The sequence below is a fragment of the Schistocerca piceifrons genome, chromosome 6, assembly GCF_021461385.2.
Source record: "Schistocerca piceifrons isolate TAMUIC-IGC-003096 chromosome 6, iqSchPice1.1, whole genome shotgun sequence".
Taxonomy (NCBI): domain Eukaryota; kingdom Metazoa; phylum Arthropoda; class Insecta; order Orthoptera; family Acrididae; genus Schistocerca; species Schistocerca piceifrons.
This window is the reverse complement of record NC_060143.1, coordinates 124,945,950-124,969,973: the sequence shown is the minus strand read 5'-3', so window position 1 is coordinate 124,969,973 and position 24,024 is coordinate 124,945,950.

The following is a 24,024-nucleotide window of genomic DNA, read 5'->3' as shown; positions in this document are numbered from 1 at the left end:
ATAAGCTCTAAAGAGTGTCGACACTTTGTCTTGGCCTGTTCGATCATCAGATCTGTCTTCAGTCGAGCACGTATGGGACATCATCCAACGACGACTCCAGCGTCATCCACAACCAGCATTATTCGTCCGTATATTAAAGGGCCAAGTGCAATAGGCCTGGATACATCCGGCAACGCGCACCTATACAACACAATGCATGGACTTTCGCATGCATGCGTTTAGTATTGTGGCGGTTACACCAGCTGTTGAAGTGCCACCAGTTCATATTTGCAACGGCTTATGTGGCGCTTACATTAACCTGTTTTCTTGCAATGTTAATATCTTACTCATGTTACCTAGACAAATGTACACGCATCAAAAAAGTTTTGCATCACTTCGGCTCCGAAAGTTCCGGAACCTGTACAAAAAATTGGAACAGAGATCAACATAAACATCATAGCCACCCTTTTTATTGCTCGTGAAAACCACACACCGCATGCTGTACCACCACACAGCGAGACTTTTAGAGGTAGTCGTCCAGATTTCTGTACACACCGGTTCCTCTAATACCCAGTAGCACGTCCTCTTGCATTTATGCATGCATGTATTCGTCGTGTCATACTATCTACAAGTTCACCAAGGCACTGTTGGTCCAGATTGCCCTACTCCTCAACGGCGATTCGCCGTAGATCCCTCGGAGTGGTTGGTGGGTCACTTCGTCCTTAAACAACCCTTTTCAATCTATCCTAGGCATGTTCGATAGGGTTCATTTCTGGAGACCATGCTGGCCACTCTAGTCGAGTGGTTATCCTGAAGGAAGTCATTCACAAGATGTGCACGATGGGAACGCGAATTGTCATCCATAAAGACAAATGCCTCGCGAATATGTGCCGATATGGTTGTGCTATCGGTCGGAGGATGGCACTGACGTATCGTACAGCCTTCCACGACCACCAGCGGCGTACGTCGGCCCCACATAATGTCACCTCAAAACATCAGGGAACCTCTACCTTACTGCACTCGCTGGACAGTGTGTCTAAGGCGTTCAGCCTGACCGGGTTGCCTCCAAACATGTCTCCGACGATTGTGTGGTTGAAGGCGTATGCGACACTCATCGATGAAGAGAACGTGATGGCAATCCTGAGCGGTCCATTCGGCATGTTGTTGGGCTGATCTGTACCGCGCTACATGGTGTCGTGGTTGCAATGATGGACCTCGCCATGGACGTCTGGAGTGAAGTTGCGCATCATGCAGCCTATTGCGCACAGTTCGAGTCGTAACTCGACGTCCTGTGACTTCACGAAAAGCATTTTTCAACACGGTGGCGTTGCTGCCAGGGTTCCTCCGAGCCATAATCCGTAGGTAGCTGTCATCCACTGCAGTAGTAGCCCTTGGGTGGCCTGTGCGAGGTATGTCATCGACAGTTCCTGTCTCTCTGTATGTCCTCCATGTCCGGACAACATCACTTTGGTTCACTCTGAAGTGCCTGGACACTTCCCTTGTTGAGAGCCCTTCCTGGCACAAAGTAACAATGCGGACGCTATCGAACCGCGGTACTGACCGCCTTAAGTATGGTTGAACTACAGGCAACACGAGCCGTATACCTCCTTCCTGGTGGAATGACTGGAACTGATCGGCTGTCGGACCCTCTCCGTCCAATAGGCGTTGCTCATGCGTTGTTGTTTACATCTTTGGGCGCGTTTAGTAACATCTTTGAAAAGTCAAAGGGACTGTGTCTGTGATACAATATCCACTGTCAACAACTACCGGGTGATCAAAAAGTCAGTATAAATTTGTAAACTTAATTAACCACGGAATAATGTAGATAGAGAGGTACAAATTGACACACATGCCTGGAATGACATGGGGTTTTATTAGAACCCAAAAAATACAAAATTTCAAAAAAAAATGTCCGACAGATGGCGCTTCATATGATCAGAATAGCAATAATTAGCATAACAAAGTAAGATAAAGCAAGGATGATGTTCTCTACAGGAAATGCTCAATATGTCCACCATCATTCCTCAACAATAGCTGTAGTCGAGGAATAATGTTGTGAACAGCACGGTAAAGCATGTCCGAAGTTATTGTGAGGCATTGGCGTCGCATGTTGTCTTTCAGCATCCCCAGAGATGTCGGTCGATCACGATAAATTTGCGACTTCAGGTAACCCCAAAGTCAATAATCGCACGGACTGAGGTCTGGGGACCTGAGAGGCCAAGCATGACGAAAGTGGCCGCTGAGCACACGATCATCACCAAACGACGCGCGCAAGAGATCTTTCACGCGTCTAGCAATATGGCGTGGAGCGCCATCCTGCATAAACATCGTACGTTCCAGCAGGTGTTTACCAGCCAGGCTGGGGATGATGCGATTCTGTAACATATCGGCGTACCTCTCACCCGTCACGGTAGCAGTTACAAAACCAGAATCACGCATTTCCTAGAAGCAAAAAGGCCCGATAACGGTAGATGTGGTAACTCCAACCCATACCGTGGCTTTCTCGTCGTGCAATGGAGTTTCCACGACAGTTCTATGATTTTCGGTAGCCCAAATTCTGCAGTTGTGGGCGTTGACAGACCCTCGGAGCGTGAAATGAGCTTCGTCGGTCCACAACACGTTATTCAACCAGTCGTCATCTTCCGCCATCTTTTGAAGCGCCCACACCACAAATGCCCTCCGCTTCACTAAATCGCCAGGTAACAGTTCATGATGCCGATGGATTTTGTGTGGATGGCATCGGAGGGTACGCCTAAGTGCCAACCAGACAGTAGTGTATGGAATGCCGGTGCGACGTGCGACTGCACGAGCGCTGACTTCCCCGTGCATAGACGAACCCACTACAGTCTCCATTTCTTCCTGAACTGTTTCAGCAGCATTACGCCTTGTGCTCGGTCGGCCACTACGGGGTCTATCGTCTAAACAACCCGTGGCTTCGAACTTCGAAATCATTCTCACCACAGCTGCATTTGTCAGCAGACCTTTACCCGTTCCTATGGCGATAAGATCGTAACGCTGAACTAGCACATTCCCTATTCTGATAATACAGCTTCACTAAAAGCGCCTTTTCAGGTAACGTCAACATGCTGCGACTGCTGGTGCATCTGATCCTCTCTCTCACTACAGCTGCTTTTATACACGATTGTCATGCGCAGTCACTGACTTTTTGCTGTCCAGCGCCATCTGTCGGACATTTTGTGAACTTTGTTTTTTTTTTTTTTGTTCTAATAAAACCCCATGTCACCATGTCATTCCAAGCATGTGTGTCAATTTGTACCTCTCTATCAACATTATTCCGTGATTTATTCAGTTTTCACATTTATACTAACTTTTTGACCACCCGGTATATTCAGGAGTTCTGGAAACCAGGGTGAGGCAAAACTTTTTTTGGTGTGTGTATTTCCCCAACGCGCTTGCTCTACCTTAATTATTCTTTGGTGTTACGATTTTTTGCGTTAGTGTAGTTGTATAGAAGATGTGATTACGTAGACTTTGCGGGCAGTATAGCTAATGATACTGTTCTCGACTATGCAGCCGTATACAGCAGTGTTCTTGACTGGAGCTCGAGGCTCTCCTGGTGCCACAGCTGGCCCACGTGATGAGCTGATCAGCGCGCATTCTGGGCTCCGTGGCAGCTGCTGTTGCAGCTGGTGGCGGTATGGAGCGAGCGGCCGGCGGCCGGCGCTGCCCTGCTGCCCTCGTGCCGGCCCGCCTGCCTGTGACAGGCAGTCGGCGTCTTCTATCTGCTGCGCCTCGTGGCGGCCGCTATCGCCGCATCGGGCCGCCGGCTGCCCGCACGAGGCGAGGGAGCGCCGCACATTCCCATGCAGTGGCGGCTTCTCCTCACTCCGCTGGCTTCTCGCGAGTTCATCACAGAGTAAGAATAATACGCAGAAGAGCAGAAAGGAAAATAGAGGATGTGCTAGATGACCACCAGTTTGGCTTTAGGAAATATAAAGGCACCAGAGAGGCAATTCTGACGTTGCCGTTGATCATGGAAGCAAGACTAACGACAAATCAGGACACTCTCAGAGGATTCGCCGACGTGGAAAAGGCTTTCGGCATGTCAAATGGTGCAAGACTTTCGAAATTCTGAGAAAAATAGGGTAAGCTATGGGGATAGACCGGAAATATACAATACGTACACGAGCCAAGAGGGAACAATAAGTGACCAAGAACGAAGTCCTCGGACGTCAAAAGTGGTGTAAGATGGGGATGTAGTCCGTAGCCCCTTTTGTTCAGTTTATACAGCAAAGAGGTAATGGCGAAACTAAAAGTAAGGTTCAAAGGCGTGATTTAAATTCAAGACGAAAGGATATCAATGATACGATTCGTTAATGACATTACCATCCTAAGTGAAAGTTGTGACCGAACCGCCGAATCTTTCTATCAGTAAATGGGGTATGTTCTCAACTGACTCGGTTGTTTTAACCCCTCCACTGACGGAATGACCCGCTTCCAACTTCCGTATGTATAAAGCCAATACGGACTTGTAGCTGTCACGCCTTTGCGCTTACTGCTATGTATTTTAACCGTAAATAGCTCAGCCCTAATGGTAAGAGGTAGTAGTGAATTCACGTTATTAATCTTTGAAGACAGCACAGCTGCCACAAGCTCAGCTCACTTTTACTCCACTCCTACCCTCGCCATTGCACCACATTAACTAGGTGCTACATGGACCTTGCTAAATTCACTTGCGTATACATTTTTGACCGTTACTCGCCAGTATTTACCTAATGATTAGTACACTCCTAACCGGACTATTTCCCAAAGAGCTGTGATGATTGAACGGGTTCGATCCACGGCCTACAGTGCCCTACAGTTCACACGGTAACACTGCCTACCTGACCCACTTAACTTGGTAGTGAGCTTATGTATCCAATCACCACTGCTAGCAGCAGTGGATAATCCTATCAGCACGACGAGAGCAGCAGACTTACCATCGAATCCTCCTGAAAATACTTATAACTACGGTCGCCAGCTCTGAAGGAGCAAAAGAATAAATCAATTTTTTTTTGGCTCGTTTCAAAGTGAAACGGCTTGAGTTGAATTTAAACTTAATTCTGAATATTACTATTTCTGATCATTCTAGGTGATTCTACAAAGCAAATACTCTCTCAATTTCTGTGAGTTGGCTTGGTGATTACCACCAAGATAACTTATGCAACTTAGGTTAACAAAATTCTATCCTTCAACTTATTTAATGATTTTGGATATTACTCTTTGGACAATTGATATAGAATTAGTTAAGTGACTTTACTTGAAAGGTTACTCAGAAAAATTTAAGTAACTATAAATAGGCGACTCATTCTGGTGTGACCATTGATCTTTTCAACATTCTTATACGCTAAAGTATTCTACACCCAAAAGAATTGTAAATGAAAGAGGCGATGGTGGCCTCTGTCTGATTTCACTACACTATGTTTCAGGTTACTACACTTTACAATGAACAACATGCGTCGTAATTTTACTCATTACTATGTTCTGTCCTCTGCACTTGCATAAAAGAAAACTGGTATTCTCCTTTTACATGTATACAAAGTTCAACTTAACAATTGCAAGCAGTCTTGCCTTGGGTAGACGTGTCGGTGCTGGTGGTGAGATGCATGTGGCTAACGCAGCTCTTCACGCCTCATGCCCTTAATGGCGGCTGGAACAACGAGCTGTAGCACTCGTATAAGCTACTGCACGTCCGCCATAAAATCTGGGCGCAGGAACTCTAACAATCAGCCCCAGTGGCATAGAGACAGCTTCGACAACCATTCGTCGCGTTCTACTCCACAAACGGCGACGATATTCTCCTCTTCCCTGTTGCACAATCACTTTTGCGTGAGCACAGTTATGCACGTCCGGTCACGTCAACACTCCCCAGGCCATTCCATTGTTCAGTCCCTGTGTCTCCAGCTACCTCTAGCTACGCTCGCATCCCCAAGAGTGGGGGCGTTCCCCTACCACCTTTTCACCGAAATCATTTAGTATTTAAGAATATTTATATTTATTACCCTGGAGTTCATACCAGTCATAATAATTTACTACTAGCGCTTTATAACATTAAATCATACAGTAATAACTTATAATTACCAAGAAAAAGAATACATTTGACTCCGAGAGCTTAGTGCATTGTCTGACAGGCAGCGCTAATTCCCAGTTTCGCCAATAGATGGCATCAGGGTGCACTCCCTGGCAGTCTCACACCAGCGCGCCCGTTTCCGACGCGCGGGCTCCAAATTACTGTCAGCCCACCATCATTTCAGTTCCGTTACAAAGTGAAGAAGAATTAGAGGATGTGCTGAATGGAATGAACAACTAATGAGTAGAGAATATGGATTGAGAGTACATGGAAGTAAGACAAAAGTAATGAAAAGTAGCAGAAATGAAACAGCGAGAAATTTAACATCGGGATTGATGGTCACGAAGTAGATCAAATTAGGGAATTCTGCAAAATAACTCATAACGAACGGAGAAAGGAGGACAAAAAGTACTCTAGCACTGGAAAAAATGGCGTTTCTGGCTAAGGGAATTCTACTAGTATCAAACATAAGTCTTAATCTGAGGAAGAAATTCCTGAGAATGTACATTCGGAGCACAGCATTGTATGGTAGTGAAACATGGACTGTAGGAGAACCGGAAGAGAAAAGAATCGAAGAATTTTAGATGTGATGCTACACAAGCACGTTGGAAATTAGGTGGACTGATAAAATAAGGTATGAAGAGATTATCTGGAGAATCGGCGAAGAAAGGAATATGTGGGAAACACTGACAAGAAGAAGGGACGGGATGACAGGACATGTGTTAAGACATCAGAGAATAGCTTCCATGGTACTAGATGGAGCTTTAGACGGTAAAAACTGTAGAGGAAAACAGAGATTGTTAAACATCCAGCAAGTAATTGAGAGCGTAGATTGCAAGTGCTACTTGAGATGAAGAGGTTGACAAAGGAGAGAAATTCGTGGCAGGCTGGATCAAATCAGTCAGAAGACTGATAACCCAAAGAAAAAGCCAGACGCTTTCCAACTGATTCAAGATCTGCTTTTGTTTCACTCCATGTCTGTTCCGTTTAACGTATGTCACTGTTGTTGTGCTTCATGATCGCCTTATTTACCAGATACGTGTTCTTTTCTACGTGTTGCTTTGATCTTTCTTTCCTGTTTTTATAAATGTAACTATTGTTTATTTGTGAATTTTCGATACCAATGTCGTCGCATGTAAGTTTCTGTGTGAGGAATGTCCAATTGCACCGTGTTTGGGTCACAGCGTAAAACCATAGGCTCTCCTAAAGTTGGTCGTTTCACAAGCCAGCGGTATGCTACCATCGAAAGCACAGCGCCTATTATCGCACAGAGGTGTTCAAACCAACCTGCGGGCTATGATAGATTTACTTTCAATGGAAATATACTACACACATATGTCGAAAATGAAAATGTAGAGTCTCATGTAAGGAAAGGTAGCGCATACTTGAATTAACCTGGATACTGTGTAGTTGCCAAAAGACAGCGTGAGTCAGGAGAAAAGTTACACGCTTTGAGGAATGGCAGTAATTTTGAACAAACAACGTCATAGGAATGTATGTCCTGTTCTCAATGAGAACACTGGGGAATAGGACAAATACTGGTGATAGCAAACGAAACACTGTGATCTAGTGTTTTATTTAATTGTGTACATTTGCCCACGAAAGATGTTCAAAATGTTCACCATCAACTGCAAGGCATTTTGCAGATCTTGTTGACAGCTGCGGTTCAGCTCGTCTCAGCTCATTCGTACGGTCCTTTACCTGAGTACATGCATCTAAAATACGAACGAGAGGTTCCTCCATTGCGTCCGCTCTGCGCTTGTAGGCTGATTTCTTAAGACACCCCACAAAAGTAATCTGACGGAGTAAGATCGTGTGACCTCGGTGACCAGGACTACAGCGACCTAGCCAATGCCCAGGGTAAATTTCAGAGAGGTTTTGTACAGAGTCACCGGTTGTACGGAATGTCCAGGAGCTCTATCGAGCTGGAAGTGCATACGACGTCGTGTTGCCAAAGGAATATCCAAGTATTCTGGAAAAACATTTTGAAGGAAATCAAAATACCGTGCTCCCTTCATACAGTTATCTAAAACAACTGGACCGAAGAGTAGATCATCAATAATACCGTATCATACGTTCACCGAGAAACGTCGTTGATTTTTTTTTTTTTTTCGACTGTAGCGTGTAAATTTTCAACTGTTCACTTGTGGGAGTTGTTCGTGTTATTGATGCCGTGGCCGGCCGCTGTGGTCAAGCGGTTCTAGGTGCTTCAGTCCGGAATCGCGCTGCTGCTACGGTCGCAGGTTCAAATCCTGCCTCGGGCATGGGTGTGTGTGATGACCGTTAGGTTTAACTAGTTCTAAGTATAGGGGACTGATGACCTCAGATGTTACGTCCCATAGTGCTTAGAGCCATTTGAACCATTTTATTGATGCCGTTTCGGGTAAATGTTGACTCATCAGTAAACATAATAAGTGGAATACAGCGTTCATTGGCAATGATCTATTGGGAGAATTAATCTCCATCGCCTAGCTACAGATGTTCCACACTCTACCAGTGATACGGATGCGACCCTGCTCATTCACTGTGTGGTTCAAAATGGTTCAAATGGCTCTGAGCACTAGGGGACTTAAGATCTGAGGTCATCAGTCCCCTAGAACTTAGAACTACTTAAACCTAACCAACCTAAGGACATCACACATATCCATGCCCGAGGCAGGATTCGAACCTGCGACCGTAGCAGTCGCGCGGTTCCGGACTGAAGCGCCTAGAACCGCTCGGCCACCGCGGCCGGCTGTACTGTGTGCACCACTCGCGTTTGTGGGATAACAAACGGTACAGAAATTCTTATAGAGCTGATAGTTGAGCTACGATGTACCATTTCCAGACTATCTCAACTTCACTAAGACCTTGCTGAACGGGACGTTCACACACAACATGTACTCTGGGATACGTACCACGCGGACGCAATCTGCGTAACACCCCGCTAAATACCCTGATACCCGGAACTCTGTGTGGAACCGCAAGACCGCTACGGTCGCAGGTTCGAATCCTGCCTCGGGCATGGATGTTTGTGATGTCCTTAGGTTAGTTATGTTTAACTAGTTCTAAGTTCTAGGGGACTAATGACCTCAGCAGTTGAGTCCCATAGTGCTCAGAGCCATTTGAACCATTTAGCCGGAACTCTGCGATTAGGAAATAGTCCTTCGCATTCGCAAATAGAGGCTCTGGAATTCCCATTGCAAACCCGTAGTCATAGATCGCCTTACTCGGCGTGTGTGGAGACCTTTGGTATTTTCACTACACTGATCCGTTACTGTTTTGATTGTACACGTAACAACACTGTAGTAAGCTAGTGCAAATACTGTAGTACTGAGACGTGAGGTAAACAAGCGGCCATTTGCATGACTCGTCGCCCCACCTCGGACAAGTGAAGCTCCCATTGAAATGGTCATTAGAGACAGCACTAAGTAGCCTAATGTCGCTTTGGTTCCAATTGCATGTGAGCGCTGGTGAAGGACAAGGGATAGACCCGTGATTTTCAGCCAGCTGTATGTCGGACGCAGTTAAGAAAAGGGCATATATTCATTTGGAGGTTATTCTTCAGAATCACTAATAACATCACTCTTCAAAGCATATACCTTTCCTGCTGCCTCACCCTGTATAGTGTGAACCCGAACTTCACGACAAAATTTTGGAGGTTGTTCAGTAGTATTTTCTGAGTATTTCGATACAAGAGACCAGTTCCCTCCTGTGGCTCGTTTCAGGATATTCATGTAATCACGATTTATTCAGCTTGTTGCTGCAGTTATCTTCTTTTCTCTGCATTCAGTGAATCCATGCACGAGATAATTATCGACATCATCTGTAGACATACCCATACTACTGTGCGTTACTCTTAACATACAGCTAACACTGCCATAAAAACAAAACTCAGACACAACCGAAGACTAATGAACGCAAACTCGAAGGCGAAAAGGGAAGTGGGCGTTATTGTCGTCAACAGCAAGTACCATGAGTGACTGGAGCAATTATGTTTCCAAACAAGACACACAGCACACACAGCCGACTATTCAGCGGAATGCAAATGTAAAGATTAAGAGGGGTAAGAATCAAACGAAAGGCATCTGCTCAATTGAGACTGCAAGTCTCTTATACCAAAACAGAAAATATTCCTGATTAAGTTTCGAAATTTTATCAGAGCTCAGATTCACTCTCTACAACTGCACTAAGAACGACACTGGTTTTTATTTCTTCTACAGGTGTACATTCACTTTATATACACAGCTAAAAAAGAGGAAGAGGGTGGGCTAAAAAGGTATTCTACTGCGTTAGACACTTTCAAACACAGTAATTATTTCGATGTAAATAACGTCTACCTCTTAACACACCAAACGAAGCCCATTGAACTGGTCAGTATGTAGTCAGCCATACACTTGCTACAATGGCAAACGAATAAAATCCATGCACTCTGGTCCAGCTTCCTAGATGTTTCGTGGAATGGTTCGCACGATGACTCTTGCTGATGGCCCAGTATTAAAATCTGCAGCAATTTGCGGAAGGATTGCACTTCTGTCACGTTGAATGATTCTCTTCAGTCGTCGTTGGTCCCGTTCTTGCAGGATCTTTTTTCTGACCACAGCGATGTCGGAGATTTGATGTTTTACCGGATTCCTGATATTCACGGTACACTCGTGAAATGGTCGTACGAGAAAATCCCCACTTCGTCGCTACATTGGAGATGCTGTGTCCCATCGCTCGCGCGCCGTCTATCGCTCCAAACTCACTTAAATCTTGCTAACCTGCCATTGTACCATAGTAGCAAGCATCTAACTACTGCGCCACACACTTTTTGTCTTATATAGGCGTTACCGACCGCAGCGCCGTATTCTGCCTGTTTACATAGCTCTGTATTTGAGTATGCATGCATATACCAGTTTCTTTGGCGCTTCAGTGTAGATAATACGTTATTCTACGGACGACACCTTCTGAAGAAGGCAGTTTTAAAACTGTCGAAACCATGGTAAAAGTTCAATAAACCTGTATTTTCCAATTCGTTGGTCGTTATTTCCAATCCACTGAAAATAAAAAATGTTCTTTTAATGTATTATGTTCCAGAAACCATTCGGATATGAGCATATATTCATATGAAGCTTTTTGCTTCACATGATAGTTCCTGTCTTATCCCTTTAAACTGAACATCCCTTCTGGGACAACTAGTATATAGTACTTTTCACTTAACAAAAAGATATTTCGTATGTCAGCACCAAATTTAATTTATGTTCTCACATTTAGTAACACAAATGAAAATACGTTATTTTCATTAAAATTATTATTCAATATTTATCACTTAACTTTACCAATTGTTAATAAATATGACATTTAAATAAAAGTAAAAGACATCGCTACTGGAAGGATTCGAACAAGCGACTACACGATTGCGAAATTATAAATACTGCTCACTCGAAGCTGGAAATTCGTGGTAAGTTCATATGGGACCGAACTGCTGAGGTCATCGTTCCCTAGGATTACACTTTACTTAATCTAACTTAACTTACGCTAAGGACAGTACACACACCCATTCTCGAGGCAGGACTCGAACCTAAGACGGGGGCAGCCGCGCGAATCGTGGTAAGGCGCCTCAGACTGAGTGGCTACGCTGTTCATTCGACTTCGGACAAACGAATACGTTAATAATCTAGGAGTGTTCTGAAGTTAAAGGCGCTCGGGTATCCACTGATCTCGGAAGGCACTTTTTCGGAAGTCTGTGATAATTGCGTCATACCGCATTGGGAAACTGATGTCCTATCACCGAGCGTCAAGAGCCTGTAATATGAAGGGGATGGAAGAGGCCAGCTTGTCAATCTAACTTTCTTGACTGAGAAGCCCCTCACATCTCTTTCATTCCCGCAGACAAATATAGAAGGGGTGCTCTAGGCAGGCAGGAAGGGGGGGGGGGGATGGGGGGAGAGGAGGGTTGAAGAAGAAACGTGTGGACGCGAAATGTATCTCGATGTCTGACAGCGCTCTTTTATTATTCCCTCTGACCCAGTTAGGGGCCATTCCGCCCCTCAGTAGTTCCAGGGCATCCATATATTCCGCCCCCACAGATTTATCCGCGGAGTTCCTTTCTCCGTTCCCGGATCAAGCTCGGGACATAACGGCCGAATGAAAGCATTAGAAGGATCGACGACCGCTCCCTCACCTTCCTTACATCGCCGTCACAGAGGCGCCGCGCCGCATACAAAAAGCAAAGTGGCTGACGCGGAAAGCGACACGAGAGCCGTGCTGCAGTAGCTCGGTGTTTCTGAATGGCTGCGTGCAGCTGCAAGCCAGAGGGCACCGCGGGAGTCATTCGTGGCCGCACAGGTAGGACACAGCCGGCAGGGGTCTGTGAGAAACAGCTGCGTCGCTCCTGTGGGTTTCAAGGACGACTCAGGTAACCTTCACTTGAACTGGAAGGGCGGGGTATCCTACACATGGTCACAATGTTCGAGACACAGTTTACCCTAACAAGGGGACTGTACGAACTTCCCCTCACCGAGATGATTCATTTTGACAGGACATGCACTGCACGACTGGGACTTCGACGTAATTATATAGCGATACGCAACTCTTAAGAGGTGTAGGACGCCAAACGGGCCGACTTGGAGCAGGAGAGGCACCACAGGACATTTCAATTTCCACTGTCTATATTTTTACAAATAAATTTATAAAACTTTGTTACCATGACCAGGAAGGATTCAGAATTCACGCTCTTAGCAGTGGAAGTTGTAAAACATAACGAAATAATTTTTTTCATGTGAAATTTCATCATTTTCTTCACTTACTAATGGCAGCATTTGCTGCTATAGGTACACTTTTCTTCATAAATAAGAGAGATTCTTTGATGAACTTTGCACAGCATACAAACCATACTTAAAGGTGTATGAAACTCTAGAATTTTCCAAATCTATTAAAAACTGTGGTGAAAATTGAGGTAATTAAATACAAAATGTGTTTTTTCTAAACATGAAGTTTAAAATACAACAGCTCATTCGTTTTTTCATAAATCAGATAAATTCTAGAGTTTCATACACCTGTAAGTATGGTATGTATGCTGTGCAAAATTCATCGAAGAATCTCTCTAACTTATGAAAAAGAGTGTATCTATAGCAATAAATGCAGCCATTAGTAAGTGAAAAAATGATGAAATTTCACACGTAAAATTTTTTTTATTTTGTTATGATTTCGGACTTCCACTGCAATGAGTGTGCATCCTGAATCATTCCTGGCGATGCTTACAAAGTTTTATGAATTTATTTGTAAAAGTATAGACACTGGAAATTAAAATGTACTGTGATGCCTCTCCTGCTCCAAGTCGGCCCATTTGACGTCCTACGCCCCTTAAACATTTTCGACAAAATTGAGTTTGAACATTTTACGTGTTCTTACGTGCTTTTTTCCACAGAAAGCGTTTATTGAACATCAATACAAACACTATCAGTCTTACAATGTGAGAATTATGCATCACTACAAACAGTACACAAAATGCATTCTTCAAACAGTTGTGTATGAAACATTGTTTTACACTTACAGAAAACTGATTCAAAACTCATTAAACCCTCCTGTGAACGTGTACGCGTTATGCAGGTCTTGGAGTCACTCACGTCCATCTAGAAAGGTAAGGCCTTATCATAAGGCTTCGGCAATATAATTGCATTTCTGAGTGTCCGATCACTGGTCAATTCTCTTATCCGTTTTTACTATTTTATATTTCTAATATTTACTGAGGTTAACGAAGGCGATGTTGGCCTGATGTAATCGACGAAGCCTCTTTAACTACACTTTCTAAAGGATCGTCCTAAGAAATACGAAATTAAGGTATTTGCTCTTTCAGTATTTGATCTATTTATACATGCTTTTAGGTTATCCAAGTCTGCACAACACGAACGCGATCCTTAAATAGATGTATTTTTTCTCTGTTTTCTATGTAGATCAGCCTGAAGATGCCTAAATAAGGTGAAACGCGTAGTTGATCAATAAAAAAACTAAAATTACAACTAAGACTGTTTTCAACTAATATCATTAAATGCAGTCTTTCACATGCATAATACCTACATGATGAGAAGCAGAAAAATGAAGTGTTGAATTTCTTGAGCGGAAGAACAATGACAATACGAAAAAGAATCAATCAAGCAATACAAAATTTACACTCATGCTCATAAATTAAGGATAATGCTGATACATGATGAAACAACGCTCTGGTGGGCGGTTTGTGGGTTTAAATCACCTCGGGGTATGACCATGCGGTGCATTTGACCTGTGGTCGTCGCACGGTGGCGCTGGCAGCAGTCCACATATGCAGAGGTGTGTTGGTGCATGTCAGAGTACGGTGCAGCGAGTGAGTGTTCAGACGTTGTCAGTCGTGCTAATGGTGACTGTGTGTTGAAAATGGCTCAAAGAACACATATTGATGACGTTCTGAGGGGTAGAATACTAGGGCGACTGGAGGCTGGTCAAACACAGCAGGTCGTAGCAAGGGTTCTTCGTGTGCCACGAAGTGTGATCTCAAGATTATGGCAACGATTCCAGCAGTCAGGAAACGTATCCAGGCGCTACAGTACGGGGCGTCCACAATGTACAACACCACAAGAAGACCGGTATCTCACCATCAGTGCCCGCAAAACGGCCACGGAGTACTGCAGGTAGCCTTGCTTGGGACTTTACTGCAGCCACCGGAACAGTTGTCTCCAGACACACAGTCTACAGACGACTGAACAGACATGGTTTATTCTCCCGGAGACCTGCAAGGTGCATTCCACTGACCCCTGGTCACAGGAGAGCCCGTAAAGCCTGGTGTCAAGAACACAGTACAAACCCCTTAATGTCCTTGAAAGGGACCTGTATGGAGGTGGTGGTTTGATGGTGTGGGGTGGGATTATGAGTGGTGCACGTACACCCTTGCATGTCTCTGACAGAGGAAGTGTAACGGGTACGGTGTATCGGGACGTCATTTTGCACCAGTATGTCCGCCTTTTCAGGGGTGCAGTGGGTCCCACCTTCCTCCTGATGGATGATAACGCACGCCCCCACCGAGCTGCCATGTTGGAGGTGTACCTTGAAACAGAAGATATCAGGCGAATGGAGTGGCCTACCTGTTCTCCAGACCTAACCCTATCGAGCACGTCTGGGATGCTCTCGGTCGACGTATCGCAGCACGTCTTCAAACTCCTATGAAACTGCAGGAACTCCGACAGGCACTTGTGCAAGAATGGGAGGCTATACCCCGGCAGCTGCTCGACCACCTGATCCAGAGAGTGCCAACCCGTTGTGCGGCCTGTCTACGTGAGCATGGTGATCATATCCCATACTGACGTCGGGGTACATGTGCAGGAAACAGCACACGTGTTTCGGGACAGTTTTCTCAACTTATCAACAATACCGTGGACTTACAGATCTGTGTCGTGTGTGTTCCCTATGTGCCTATGCTATTAGCGCCAGTTTTGTGTAGTACCACGTTGCACCACATTGTGCAATTGTGCTTAATTTAAGAGCACGAGTGTAGTTTGTACACCAGCAATGGATTATTCACTGCTCCATCTTTTCTCCTCCCTTCTGTTGCTGGATGGTAACTGCTGGAACACGCGTCTGCACAACTTGTACTACTCGCTCACCGCCCTCTGCTGGAGGGATAGCCTTGTTTGTTGCGTGATTGTGAGGACACCATCCGATGACAGTTGCGTCTGCACCTGTTCAGTCACTACGTCCTTCGGCAGCAAATAGGGATGCTGCACCAAATAGGGATGCTGCACGTGGCGCAATATGTAACCGTGCTCATCTCGACGCCCTTCATGTTTTGTCTCTGGCACCACTCTTTCACCCTCCACTTTTACCGTCAGTTCCTCCGGTTTGAACTGCAGGACGTCTAGATTAACCTTGAAGCCATCTTTGTTGTTCTGGATGGTAGATACGACAGAGTCACTAGCTGCCAAATGACACCATGGTCTGTAGTGACCAGACAGAACAGGAACGACAGACAGATGAGGGAAAAGCAAGTCGTCATGTGTCAGCCCCAAGCCGAAGTGCTGGTCGAAGAATGACATCTGACGGTCGATATCAGCCAACAAGTGGTGGATCATCGGTGGCAAAGCTTTCTTCACCAAAATTATTTTTGCCCTGTATCCAAGTGAAGTTTTGTTGTAGCAATCTGTTCTATTTCCATCACTGAACCACAGGATAAATTAATCACGTGTATACAGATGGCAACACATGGATCTTATGAAATAGCCTTTTAAAATCTTTAATATTCCTCACACCAATGTGCTAAACCACAATGGGCTGGTTAGTTTTCAGATCTTCAATATTCTTATTGAAAGTTGTATTAGTCTTGCATACACTATGGTACGTCAATTATTATCCGCAATTTAGTTATATTTTTGTTTATTTTGGTAGTACTGTCGTTTTACGTTGATGACGCATGCTTTGTTTATTTGTTGTTATGTCTTTGCAGTTTTCAAGCTGCTAGGTTAGTTTCGTTATCGCTGCCGTGCTGTTAATCATGGCTGCTCCGCTGTCTATTTGCACCAAAGAAGAGCAACATTCAGTGATCCATTTTTTGTGGTCGGAAGGCGTATCAGAGGCCGAAATTCATCGAAGACAGTACAGTATGGGAACAGTGTTTTGCACAAAGGAGTGTCAACGAATGGATTGAAAAATTCCGAAATGGTCGCAAGGTGTTACGCACGATGAAGGAGCCGGACGAGCGTTTACTGCCACAAATGAAGAAACCATTGAGCGTTCACGTGAAATGATTCTCTTAGACAGACGAAGTGGCACATCGTCTGCAAATAAATCACGATTCTACCTACGAAATCACCCACTACAGACTTGGGTTTCATAAAGTTTGTGCAAGATGGGTCCCAAAACAACTCACACAGTTCCATAAACTAACGCGCTTGGACATATGCAAACAACATTTGGATCGGTATGGTAACGAAAGGGACAATTTCTTAGACAGGATCATTACTGGTGACGAGACATGGATCCATCATTACGAGCTGGAGAGTAAATGGCAGAGTATGGAATGGAAACATCCAAATTCACAGTGCAAGAGAAAGTTCAAGAGCTAACCGTCAGCAGGAAAACTGATGCTTACTGTTTTCTAGGACGCACAAGGTCCAGTACTGGAACATTATGGGGAAAGGGACACATCAATAAACAGTGTACGTTACAGTGAGATGCTTACTGTCTGGCTAAAGCCTGCAATTCGACGCAAACGCCGAGGATTGCTGTCAAAAGGTGTTGTGTTGTTGCACGGCAATGCCCGTACGCTTACTGCTGCCCACACTGCTGAAACGCTCCAGAAACTGAAGTTTGAAGTAATGGATAATCCTCCATATAGCCCCATTCTTGGCTCTTCTGACTATGAAGTGTTTGGTCCAGTCAAACAGACATTAAGGGGCCGTCGATTTGCCTCGGACGAAACAGTGAAGGAAGGGTTGCATTCCTAGCTCGCAGCTCAACGGAGAACCTTCTTTTATGAGGGCGTCAGGAAGCTTGTACAACAATGGACCAACTGCGTTGAAACGCAAGGAGACTATGTCAAAAAATGATGTTTTTGTAAGTTTCCCATTTTAATTACAATAAAATGATATGACTACTTTGCGGATAATAATTGACTTACCCTAATAAATAAAGGATGTTGGTATTTGTAATGGTGGAGACAAGAACTGTTAAATTTCAAGCAATACCCTGCTATTGTCCACAAAATAGTCTTCTCCTGGATAGTTGTGAAACAGAAATTTTGTTTTTGGTCATTTTGTATTTTTCTTACCCTTTCCCGTAGCTAAAAGAATACTGTCACATTTGTATGACAAGTGATATCTGTCTTCAGGTAGATGACAAGTAATCTTCTGATGATTTAAAATGTTCTCTTGTACAAACTAAAATTGGTTCCTTGCCAAATAAAGGAGAAAATAAGAAATAATAAGTGTATTAACATAGGACAGTTCTGTAAGTTTTTCCGGGTTTTCTTCTTGTGATACGTTGTTTTGTACTAAATAGTGACCTTCCACCTATCACGTGTGCTTCTCTAGCAAGCAGGATGACCAGCAGAAGAAGCAGACAGCACGTAAACAAGATGCAGTCTCTGCGCCAGCTACCTTGACAGATAAACAAAGGGTACAGACACGCTTCGAACGCATCGAGTGAAAAGCAGCAGTAAGGAGCTATCTGGCTAAGACGGACCGCTGCGCAAATTTATAACTTCTTTACCTTGTCTGTAAGTTTAACATCTTTTGTGAATAATGGGTTTGTTATTATCGGTGAAACGCGTGACAATGGTTCTCTTTTCTGTTTTAATGTTTCTTACTCTAGAAGAAGAAAATTTTTGTCTGTTTACATGTTTCTGCTTTTTGTTGTTGTGGTCTTCAGTCCTGAGACTCGTTTGATGCAGCTCTCCATGCTACTCTATCCTGTGCAAGCTTCTTCATCTCCCAGTACCTACTGCAGCCTACATCCTTCTGAATCTGCTTAGTGTATTCATCTCTTGGTCTCCCTCTACGATTTTTACCCTCCACGCTGCCCTCCAGTACTAAATTGGTGATCCCTTGATGACTCAGAACATGTCCTACCAACCGATCCCTTCTTCTAGTCAAGTTGTGCCACAAACTCCTCTTCTCCCCAATTCTGTTCAATACCTCTTCATTAGTTATGTAATCTACCCATCTAATCTTCAGAATTCTTCTGTAGCACCACATTTCGAAAGCTTCTATTCTCTTCTTGTCTAAACTATTTATCGTCCATGTTTCACTTCCATACATGGCTACACTCCACACAAATACTTTCAGAAACGACTTCCTGACACTTAAACCAATACTCGATGTTAACAAATTTCTCTTCTTCAGAAACACTTTCTTTGCCATTGCCAGTCTACATTTTATTTCCTCTCTACTTCGACCGTCATCAATTATTTTGCTCTCCAAATAGCAAAACTCCTTTACTACTTTAAGTGTCTCATTTCCTAATCTAATTCCCTTAGCATCACCCGACTTAATTCAACTACATTCCATTATCCTCGTTTTTCATTTGTTGATGTTCATCTTATACCCTCCTTTCAAGACACTGTCCATTCCGTTCAACTGCTCCTCGAAGTCCTTTGCTGTCTCTGACAGAATTACAATGTCATCGGCGAACCTCAAAGTTTTTATTTCTTCTCCATGGATTTTAATACCTACTCCGAACTTTTCTTTTGTTTCCTTTACTGCTTGCTCAATATACAGATTGAAAAGCATCGGGGAGAGGCTAAAACCCTGTCTCACTCCCATCCCAACCAGTGCTTCCCTTTCATGCCCCTCGACTCTTATAACTGCCATCTGCTTTCTGTACAAATTGTAAATAGCCTTTCGCTCCCTGTATTTGACCCCTGCCATCTTCAGAATTTGAAAGAGAGTATTCCAGTCAACATTGTCAAAAGCTTTCTCTAAGTCTACAAATTCTACAAACGTAGGTTTGTCTTTCCTTAATCTATCTTCTAAGATAAGTCGTAAGGTCAGTATTGCCTCACGTGATCCAACATTTCTACGGAATCCAAATTGATCTTCCGCGAGGTCGGCTTCTACCAGTTTTTTCATTTGTCTGTAAAGAATTCGCGTTAGTCTTTTGCAGCTGTGACTTATAAAACTGATAGTTCGGTAATTTTCACATCTGCAAACACCTGCATTCTTTGGGATTGGAATTATTATATTCTTCTTGAAGTCTGAGAGTATTTCGCCTGTCTCATACATCTTGCTCACCAGATGGTAGAGTTTTGTCAGGACTGGCTCTCCCAAGGCTGTCAGTAGTTCTATTGGAATGTTGTCTACTCCCGGGGCCTTGCTTCGACTTAGGTTTCTGCTTACAATTAAATTAATACTAACGTAAAAATTTATTTTCTTGCTCAAATTATAATAAAATATTCAAACTTTCATTAACCTATAGTTGATTTTTAAGAAAAATCTACGACGTTTCTAAAAATTCATACATACCGGGATTTTATGTACCCCAATGTGTCTTTTGCACTGTCGTTTACGGGGCTAAACCAGGGTGACGCTGGATTTTTGAGCCGATATGCACGACTTTTCCAATAAAATAACGAACAAATTACGAAAGGCCTTCATGGAGTGCGAGAGCCGTTGGTTGGAGCATTGAACGCCCCATTTTGCAATCTAGAATAAGATTTCAAAAACTGCTTTGAAACTGGTGATACTGTCTAATGTAGTTCAAAATGGCTCCGTGCACTATGGGGCTTAACTTCTGAGGTCATCAGTCCCCCTAGACTTAGAACTACTTAAACCTATGAAACTTTCTGGCAGATTAAAACTGTGTGCCTGACCGAGACTCGAACTCGGGACCTTTGCCTTTCGCGGGCAAGTGCTCTACCATCTGAGCTACCGAAGCACGACTCACGCCCATTACTCACAGCTTTACTTCTGCCAGTACCTCGTCTCCTACCTTCCAAACTTTACAGAAGCTCTGGCAGAAGTAAAGCTGTGAGTACCGGGCGTGAGTCGTGCTTCGGTAGCTCAGATGGTAGAGCACTTGCCCGCGAAAGGCAAAGGTCCCGAGTTCGAGTCTCGGTCGGGCACACAGTTTTAATCTGCCAGAAAGTTTCATATCAGCGCACACTCCGCTGCAGAGTGAAAATCTCATTCTACTTAAACCTAGCTAACCTAAGGACACGACACACATTCATGCCCGAGGCAGGATTCGAACCTGCGACCGTAGCGGTCGCGCAGTTCCGAAATGTAGCGCCTAGAACCGCTCGGCCACTCCGACCGGCCTAACGTAGTTCGTTGGGACGTTTGAAAAATAGTTTTCAACAAAATGGCGGTACTCTGAAATAAAAAAATCAACGTTTTCGACAAAAAAGGCGTTATAAAAAATGTGCACCAAAAGTCTAAACTAAAATATATCGAAAAAGTCTTACGTACAGTAGTATAACAAATGCCGACTCACAAGTTACAAAAAGGTATAATGTAATTCTTTGTATACTCGTCTTTAGTGAGTTATAGCTTCCGCCAACTTGAAAAATGTTTAAATTTTCAATTTCTGTTTTTTAATACTGAAACTGAACAAACCTCTAATCGGTAATCGGGCAGTTGGTCTTTTCACGTCCGATGTCGAAACACTTTCATTTTGACGAAATTATATCGATTAACTGGCTTCCGCTTACCAATCGAAGCGTTTTCTGCACAATTGGGATTCCTTTTCCAACCTTTTCTATCTGTATAAATACGCTTGTTTGCATTTCCGGCAATCACGTTTTGCATCGTACGTAGAACAACCGAAATGATAACTTCAGTAGAAGTGAGACAAGCACGTGCTTTCAGAGTGTTTACCATAAACGTATCATTTTACGAAGAGAAATCTTGTTGAGCATACTATTTTAGTTGATACTAATGCCCTCTGTGGTACTATGTTACATTAAAACTTGTTCCATAGACCATGAATATGACATTTCGTAATGATGTGGAACGTGTCAGTTTAACATAAGTTTTCTTTACACAGAATAATTAATTTTTTTTACATTTACTACTTCATATTTAAAAATTAATCTATTGAGTAGAAGGAGTTGCCATTCATAAATTCTTTTAATTTATTTTTAAATGTTGGTTGGCTATCTGTCAGACTTTTAACGCTATTGGACAAATGACCAAAGATTTTTGTGGCAGCATAATTCACCCCTATCTGTACCAAAGTCAGATTTACCCAGAATAGTGAAGATCGTCCTTTCTTCTAGTGTTGTAGCTACGCATTTCGCTATTATTTTTGAATTGGGAGGGGTTATTAATGACGAATTTCATAAGTGAACATATGTATTGCGAAGGTATGTGTGTATCCCGAGTTCCTGAAATAAATGTCTGTATGACTATCTTGGGTGGTCTCCAGTTCTGATTAAATGCTTTTGTGCAATGAATACTTTTTCTCTTAATGATGATTACCCCAAAATATGATGCCATATGAAAGCAGCAAATGCAAATATGCACAGTAGGATAATTTACCGATATGTTTATCACCAAAATTTGCAATCACCCTAATAGCACAAGTAGCTGAACCTAACTGTTTCAGTAGATCATCAATGTGTTTCTTCCAATTCAATTTCCCATAAATGCACACACCCAGAAATTCTGAATATCCTGTCTTAGCAACAGACTTTCGTTTAAAGTCTATATTTATCAATGGTGTTATGCCCTTTACTGTACAGAACTGTAATCCTGTGTTTTCTGAAAATTTAGTGAGACTTCATTTACAGAGAACTACTTAATAGTTTTCTGAAAGACGTTGTTTACAATTTCCTCAGCTAAGAAACTATCGAAACTCACTGGACCGCTGTTCGGTCGATAACTACAGTATTATAGCACTCGGATACGCCAGACCCTCTGCAGTAAATCGCGACATTAACATATTTCAACATTTATGGCGTACTTTATATGAATGAATCTGAAAAGCAGACTTTCTAAGTAACATTTGAAGCCCATAAAAAATTAGACTCAATAAAATTTCTACCCTGTCTACCCCGAACCCCCTCCCCCTCTTGAGAAGTGTTAACGTTTATAGCTGCCAAATTATGACACCAACTTTTTTTACCACAATTCGTAGTTTCTTCTACAGCACTGGAAAAGGTCTGCGAGCAGATCTTCGTCGCCATTAACATGTGTGACAGTCGACAAAATATTGAGAAGATAACAACGCTTCAAACTATTAACCCACAGTCAGGAGAAAAGTTCCAGAACCGTCTGTCCTACTGTAGGAAAAGTAAGCAAAGAAAGGAAGATTAGGATTTAACGTCCCGTCGACACGGAGGTCATTAGCGACGGAGCACTGGCTCGGACTGTGTCAATGATGGGGAAGGAACTCGGCTTCACCATTTCAAAGGAGCCATCCGGCATTTGGGTGAAGCGACGCAGGGAAATCACAGAAACTCTAAATCCGGATGGCCAGAGGTAGACTTGAACGGTCGTCCTCCCGAATGCGAGTCAAGTGTGCTGACGACTGCTCCAACTCGCTCGGGAAGTGTAAGTAAACGCCTAACTCAGTTACGATTCGTGAATTGACTTGAATCGAAAGTCAGGGTTGAGCTGTTGTAGAGATGAGAAAGTTACTTGTCAAACTATTTGGACTTTTAGAATCTATGTGGCAGTCGAAACATTGGAAATGGTTTTCGTTTATGGCAAATGTCGCCGTACTGCTCCACCTGCTGTGTGGTTGTATGTTGAAAGGTATCCTTCTCGTGCCAAGCATTACGATCTGTCATTGCAAACGTTGGAAAAAGAAAAAAAATCAAGAAACTGGGAGTGTGAACAGTAAAACGTGCCAATCAAAAAACGCCACCTAATGGGGAAAATGCAACTAATATTTTAGCAGCTGTAACCCACAGTCCACATGTCCACAGTAGCTAGAATGTGGGAGTGTGAGCAGACAAAGGAGTGTTCTGTGGATGCTACATTGCAACGTATTTCTCACATTCTACAATTCCACTCCATCAACAGCTTCATGACAATTACTTTCTAATTCGATGGCAGCTCACCAAATGGTTACTACAAAAACTGTAAAGTATTCCATGTAGGATATTGTTTACTGATGAAGCATTGTTTCCAAGCTATGAGCAAATCAATCCTCACAATATGCACTAAAAGTCAGTTGAAAATCCACGCTGGCTAACAGAAGTGGATGAACAACGTTCTTCGTCTGTCAACGAGTGCTTCGAGCTTTTCAACAATTGCACTGTCGGTTCATGTTTAACTGATTGAAGTTTAACTATCTGTCTAACAAACAACATATTGAGTGCGAAGTCGCATGTTCAATCTTTAGTAAGGCCTGTTTGAAAGTGTTGTATTAACAGTTATGGCAGGAAAAATATTTTCTACTAATGACCATGTGAATGAGAAGAATGAGTGTCCGGGAGGTGCAGAGACAGATCTTTTATGGTATTCATGTATTACATGTATACATGTTACCGGTTTAAAATCAATGAAAGACGCAACTTGCTTACATAAAAAATGAACTGTATATGA